The sequence below is a fragment of the Pleuronectes platessa genome, chromosome 10, assembly GCF_947347685.1.
Source record: "Pleuronectes platessa chromosome 10, fPlePla1.1, whole genome shotgun sequence".
Lineage (NCBI taxonomy): Eukaryota > Metazoa > Chordata > Actinopteri > Pleuronectiformes > Pleuronectidae > Pleuronectes > Pleuronectes platessa.
In genome coordinates, this window is record NC_070635.1 from 24058582 (window position 1) to 24066714 (window position 8133).

An 8133-nucleotide genomic window follows, 5' to 3' on the forward strand; every position below is an offset into this window, starting at 1 on the left:
ACCTACCCTGGTGGTATGCCCCTGGGCAACACTGGATAAATGTGAATGACTTTACTTTTAGTTTGTATGTACGAGGACTAGACCTTCCAGATGAAACAGCAATATGATTTATTTTGCATGACACCGGTGGAGTTCATGCAAACCCTCAAATGTCACCAGATATCAGACTACACTATCAGTGCAAAAATACACAAGGCTTTGGAACAAAATAGAGATTCAGATTCAGTTATACATTTGTAATATCCAGATAAATAAACCTGTATGTCAGAACTTTTGTCAACACTAGTGGGAAGACCCCGCATGTATTGATGTCCGTCAGTCAGTGGCTCTACCACTTGAGTCCTCTCCAAGCTGTGATTGATTTTTTTTTCATCTGTCAGTTATTGGATGGATTTAGATTATTTGTGTCCCTTGTACCCCTAATCATAAATTGTAATACTGTAGTGTTTGTATTGCTGTTTAATCTTGTTCAAGAAAGCAGAAGTTGGTAATCCTAGAAAAGTTAGCAACAACAGGCTACAAAATTACAGAGATACACCCCACCCTCCCATTGGCCCTCTCGTCAAAGTTACGCCCCCAAAATAGATGAACTGATTTGCTGTGTTTGGTTGTTTGTATTTGGCAACAGACACCAACTTAAAAATATGAAAAAGTGTTTCAGAAGCCTTGACAAAGTCATATGATCCCGGGGTCCGGGGTATTTTATTAATCACATAGTGCAAACATAACTTCCCACAGACTAAATTGCAAGGTGTCCCTTGAGTCTCAGTCCTGAGTGTCCCAGTGAGGCAGCTCAGCTGCTGCCTTTTAAACCTGAGGATCTAACAGCTCTGACCTGCACGGATGGATCCTCTGGTACAGGTGAAGGTGCTCTGCAAGCCCCCTCACCTCCACAGAAGAAACTTAAAACTTCCAAAAAGTATCATGTTACCATGCTGACTTTAGCCCTATAGGCTACAGCTTAATAGACCTGTTGGCATTAGATAGACTCCTATTGGTATGGCTGTAGTCTCCTCCTAGTATACTCTTACTCCTCTCACATAGTTTGATTAATGTAAAAGTTCTATTTTACTTGGTATCATGTGATCTTTGACCATCAACTTTGGGTCGGGAGTCTACCCCGGAAAAGGACAGAGGTCACGGTTTTAAGAAATCTATCAAAATTCTCATTTCTTTTCAGTTTAAACCTGATTGAAATCTCCACTTTGCAGTTGATTTATGTTGATTCAACTTATCAGTATTCTGTAATTTGGTGCTGCCATTCAGAAAAGTATTCGTCCTCAAGCAATATGTATGACCTTTAAATCAAAGATCTTCCACATGTGGTTTGCATTGCTCTGAACTGGAAATGATTGATCCATTGGAGACACAGCTGAACGGAGACGTTCCAAGTGATCAGAGCATTTTGGGCAGAATTGGAATTCTTTGTGTTTTCTAATTCAAGGTTAATGAAATGCAGTCTTCACTGAATGGATAAAGTAATATTGGAGTACCAATTACAGTTTTCTTTAATAGACCATGTTTTTCCACTCACTAGATTTGGAAAAATCTATCAAGGCAGTGATATCAAAAAAGTTAACTTGCCAGGAAAAGCTGCTTTGATTTTGCTAAAAACTTAAAGATCTAAAGTGTATGAAAATGAGCCATTGACCAGAACTGGAGTGGTCCAGATGATGAGGCATGAGAATAAAAGCCTCAGCAGTGGACAGCTGCACCAGTAAACTGGCACTGGCTTCGTAAACCTTATTTATTTGCCAGGCTCTGCCTACCATCCCTATTTCAGTTGAGTGCAGTACATTTTTATGCTCTTTTTGACGATGACAAACAAGGAGGGAAATTATGCTTTGCCAGCAGAAGGCCAACACATTTTCATGAGCAAAGAACTCTACCGTGATAATTCAACATTTTCCTCTTGTGAAGGATTCCAGGCCATGGCTCTGACATTTAATTATGGCTTTTATCCTTTCCTTACTCTTCATTTACATGATTATAGAAGTATTCAGAAGTTCTCTATGCTGTTAATCTTTGACTGAGAAGATATACCATTTAAATGAGCTTTCCTTCTGCAGATCTATGTTTTACCATTAATGTGATGGAGAATGCAGCACACAGATGTGTGTGTTATACGGTCAATATTTTTACAGCTAGGCTTTTTCCCTTCGGTCTGTAAATATGAAACAGTTTGCCACTCCGGGGGTTTATTGACACAATTCAAACCAATGGTGGTGGAAATGCTGCCTTAAAATTTTTATTTAAGGCAGGACCCTTTGCACTGCAAAGTGGAAGTGCTGGGTATACAACCACCGACCTTCTGATTAGTGGACCCTCCTGAGCCACATCCGCTCACGGATGACATTGGTTGAATCTACAACTCCTATACACAGCAGTCAATCACAGAAGGGTCATGGAGGTCAAGGCTACAGAACAATTGTTGGTGATGTCTGCCAAACCAATAAACTCAGCAGTGTCAGTTAATTTATTTAGATTGACTGAATAGAACAGACCTCGTGGGATTATGAGCTGATCCTTTGCCTGACACCCGGCACTCATTTTCAGGTTTCATACACATTTTGACCAATGGATTTCCATGACTTTTCAATAACTTTAAACCAAATTTTCATGACCAAACATTTTGTGAAATCTCGGTGTATACATGAAAAAGTGACAATTTTGTATTTAGGCTAACAATCAGAATTTCAAAGCATACAGTATACCTTAAATTACACAAATGGATGAGACAGTAGTTTAATTGAGGTCTTTGTCTGTTGTAACCGATGGCATGTACATTCCAATTTGTAGCCAAGCATGGTTAAATCTACACTTCCATGGCATAGTGCATTATCCCACCTGCTTTCCCCCCAAACTTTTCAATTAGTATAAGAGCGTATGCCTGCTTATATTTTGAGCATATTCCTTTTTAAGAGGCGGGTGAAATTCGCCTAAAACGCCTGTTTGAGGACACCCAAATTAAATTGAAAGCTGTTCTTGAACCATTTGGAGTACATGCATGGTCTTGGTCTCTTTTGAAAGGTAACATTCTGAACTTTCCCCCCCAACAGACAGAATCCCTCTAAGTACTACTGGCATTGAGTAATAGCAGTTGGCACTCAGTGAAATAGAAGGTTTTTATTTTCGCCTGAATATTTTTTGTAAACAGATGCCTACTGATGACTCTAGCTGGGACTTATGAGCTGGAAGACACAATAGGACCCTAGCATGAAGCCTTGACTAGCCCAAGTTTAAATTTGATAACAATACCACAGAAAATGAATATTTGACAGATTTTTTCCTAAGGCCATGTCTCGGCGTTTTCCACCAAGGCCATTTGGAGACTCCAACGGACCCTTTGTAACCATGGTAACAATTTTGTACCAGGCTAAAAAGGCAAATTTTACATTCCAAATCATACTTTTATATAAAGGAGACAAAACCGGTCATATTGTTCAAAATTTATACAAATAAACATCTTTCATATATTTTAGCAACATGTAGCAGTAGCGACTGGGATGAAACACTGACGCTGACGGCCCACTGACATTATGCAACAGCTGACAGTGGCTATTCTTTGATGTAATAGTGTGTTTTGGACTAATTATGTTACTGGATTGGATCGTCTGGACCTTTGGCAATGTACCAACACCGTTTTTGTTGGAATTTTATCGATCTGTGGATTAATATGATGATTCTCAGGTAAGTGACAACCTTTTTCTAATTTCCGGTCTGACTTACGCTGAACTGAGACGTTGATTGTACCGGCTCTGGTGATCGGATCTTGAAATGGTTTACATCAGTGGAATCAGACGAATCTTAGCTTTCTAACGATATGTTGCATTAGTACCTAGCTGTACGACGCAGCTCTTTAAATAAAAATAAATGCAATCACCGTCCGTTCTGCAGTACGTGATTGCAAGGAGGTTTTAAAAGCATAAGAATTATTTAAAACTCAGCGTAAATGAAAGACATGTAAATATGAATATAACAAATTTCCCCAAATTGGTTCAGGATGTACAATACGTGGGACACTTCTAGGCAGTTAACATTATAGCAAAAATGCATAGAAATGTCCCACTCTTGGTGTCAGGGAAGTGCAATACTTGGGACCCTTGTAGGAACTTATCATTATAGCAAAATGCCCTGAATTGTGCCGAGCTTGTAGCCTGACGTTGTCATACTCAAAATTCTGGTCAGAATGTGAGTCTGATACCACTCCATTGGGCTGTGATTATGGGGCGTGTTTCAACCGAACCAGGAAATAAAATTCCTCTTCGCTCAATTGGATAGACCTACAACCAATCAGAGCAACGTAGTATGTGACATATGTAAAGCGACGCATAGTTGTTGTCAACAGAACTCAACTGCACGCACGCTGGAAGAAGTAGAAGATCAGTAAAAACGATTTTTGCCGGGGTTGTAAAAATTATTTAAGGATACACGGAGAGCTTACCAACACGATCAGCATTTTTGAGAGAAACAGTTAATGTAACAGCCCCCCCCCCCCGAACATGACGCAGAGTTTCTCTACTGATGGCACACGGCTCTTTATTGTTCACTTCATCGTAGCCGTAAATACACCGTAAAACTGGAATGACATTAAGTGTACGATATTTTAATCCATAAAACCAAACACAAACGTTAAAATACAATAAACAAACAAATCACCGCGAGACAAGTCTGATGCGTTAACGTGACAGCGACTCCCATTCCGCGCTACCTGCAGCAAAGTAAATGGGACCAGCTTCCTTACCTCGTTCCGCTGGCGAGGGGTGTTGAACTAGAGTTTTTGAGAAATGTCGCACAGCCGGCGTCGTTCCTGCTCCTATCCTTGTGCCGGCGCTGTACGGCAGGTGTCTTATTGCACTGGTCCGCAAGCGAGGGATCTGGTGCGTCTATTAACATGGTCTGCTCCTTAAACTGCAGGTATTTATGCGAGGGGAGTCGCTACGTGTAAAACAAAATAAGCCCAACACAAAATAACAGAATAAAACAGTATGCATAAAGAGGCAGGTGTAGCAGTCAGTTACAGTAAAGGTGAATGCAGGATTTAGGATTACAGCTCCACAACACATCAAACAAATCGTATCGCATTTGTCGGTCCTGTAAGAACTTAATAACACTGTTGGAACACGACATTCCCATGTCCCATCTTCTTCGCGACCATCGGGGCCAGCTGATAGATTAAACTTTTTCCGAATCCCTGTAGGAAGGACGGCAAAAACATCTTTTCGATCTACAAATGCCTTGATCGCGTTTCTCTGTTCCTCTTTCAAAATGAATGCGCTGTCGATGTCTCCTAAAACAGACTCAATGGCAGCATCTACACATCTCAGCTCTCCAGCGGCAGGCATGTTTGTGGAAAACAAAGTCAACCCAAGCGCTCTTTGATGACGTGGTTGATTACGTTACTGTTGATCATCTGTCCATCATCGTATAAAGCCCGCCCTGACAATCTGATTGGTCCGGTCGATTTCGAACCGGGCATAATTTCTTCCCAACGGAGCGACTCCAGACCGAACTTCCCGACCTCAAATGTTGTGGGCGGGGCTAAGTCTGTCTGGCATCTAGGCAACCGAGCTTGTGGTTAAGGATGTAGAATACGTGGGACACTTTTAGGCACTTAACATTACAGCAAAAATGCCTAGAAATATCCCGACCAATCAGAATGAGTCGGACACTTCTAGGCACTTATTATTGAGGCAAAATGGATAGAAATGTCGTAAATGAACGACATGAATACAATAAATTTTCATGACTTCTCCAAAACCTTTGGGATACATTTTTTGTAAGCACTTTTCCAGGCCTGGAACTAAACATTTAACAATTCCATGACTTTGTCAGGTTTTTCATGACCGTAGGAACCCTGCATTTTGTTCTGACTGAGCCTTTGTGGGCTATATTTTATAGTTGGAGTTTATGATTTCAAAATATAAACACAGATATATTATTTTTTCACTATCACATTTTTGTGCTATGTTTGTTGAGCCTTTTGACATGAAATTTCACAAAGAAAGATGAACGACCTAGAGCTTCACAGTTTGTTTTAAAGTAAAAAAGCAAATCTGTAACAACAGAAAGTTCAATTACCCAAATTAATGTATATCAATGCAAATTCTAACAGCCTCTAAAAGTTTAACCAACTTGACAGAAATGTGTTCGGTTCGGTTTAAAAGCCTTGAATCCATCTCGTAAAACACAATATGTACAGATGATCATGCTGCATAAATACAATTTAAGTAGGGATGCTCCGATATTGGTATCGGTACCGATATTGAAGAAATTTCTAGATCGGGTATCGGTGACAATGGGCCGATCCATATCGGCTGATATATTTAGTGTAATTCTATGCTGTGCGCTGTGAGTGACGTCATACGCAAGCAAAACGCCGTGCGGAGCCTACAGTGTTTACGAAATACAGCGAGCGAAAGGATCGGCTATCTCGAGCTTTTACACATTATCTCAGCCAACAAGCTCCAGGGCTACGTGCAACATCTGTAAAGTGAATGTTCCGAGGGGCGGTACTAAAACGTCTAGTTACAGTACGTCCTCGCCAGCAGTCCTGAACCCGGGAAGCCGGCGAGCGGCCGCTCAGTGATTTTTTTTTAGTTTTTTTTTTTTGGTTTTTACCAAGCTAGAGAAGCTATTGTTTTGTTCAGATGCTTTTTAAATGGATGTTTAATTCCCATTTGCACTAAACTATATAAAGAGCTGATTGCTATTTATTTTGAATGTCTACCAACCAAGCTAGTGAAGCTATTGTTTTCTCAATTTCAGCTCCTTTATTATTTTATTATTTATTTTGCTTTACATTGTATTTTGAATCCCTAATTGCACTGACTGAACCAGTCACACTATATTTTTATGATTAAGATTGTTTAACTGCTGCACAATTATTAAATAAATAAGTAATTCAGTACATTTATATCTGTTTATTTGTTTTAAAAAAAATAGGAAAGAAATGTTTAAGTCAAGTCTAATGATCCCAGTCTTTTCCCCCCAATGAAACTTACAGTTTGTTACCATCATTTTGCGCTGTTTTTCTATATCGGATCGGTATCGGCCGATACTAAATCTCAGATATCGGTATCGGAGGTGAAAAAAGCGGATCGGGGCATCCCTAAATTTAAGTAATTTTCTCTAAAGTCCATTGAAGAACATTGTATTTAAAAACCTTATACAGCACTAAAAGGCAAGAAAACTGTCTCTTGTGAGTTTCACTGTTCACAATCATGTAGAGTTTGTTTCTGGTTAGGATGTACATCAATCTTATGTAACTGTCAATAAAGAGGCCTCTGCAAAAACCCAGAAACAAAGGCTATAAACCAGGATAATGCATTCAAGAACCAAGTCAGCCATGTTAAATCCTGACCAATGATTGGGAAATGACGCCGTGCAGGCTAATGTTTCCTACACCTCGGCATATCAAATTAGTAAACAGAAAGAGAGAGCGTGGCATTAAAGAAGCTTAATCACAGCTCATCACTCAGGAACCCCAGAAAACCTCCAGGAGTGCAGCCTGTATGTAACATGTCAGCAGTTGATAAGGCCAGTAGGGAGGAGGCTGAAAACAATTTGTGGCAGATGAGCTAGTAACACATGGAGTAGGATGTGTAGAGAGAGTTTTTACTAGATTCACACAAATTTGTCAAATTTAGAAATGAAATGGATAGCCTTGCATGTGTTTCTAAATATATGTGCCACTATAACCTTGACTGTCACAATAACACCAATACTGTGATTGGGTAGCAGCTATTTTAAAAAACTTTAACAATTCAAAGGTTCTGCTAATTCCATCACAGCGAAGCATTACTGCTTCACACTTCTTCACTCTTCTGCTCAAAATAAAACTTCCCACTAACTAGACCGGCACTCGATAAAGTGCACATATCTGCCCAGGCCTAATAGTTATCTTAAAGACAATCAAGTTGCACCAAATTGCACATGCTTATAGAAATCAGTCTCCAAATAAACCAGATCAACATGCAAGAAACATTCCCTGGGAAAGTGATGTAAATGTCTAAAATGTCCTTATCTAACAATGGTAGGGAAAGGGATACAAAAATTCCTGGATCTGCCCTCGATCTGCACCAAAATATTACGGATTTCTCGTAGACCCACCTGAACCCTCAACTAAATCTC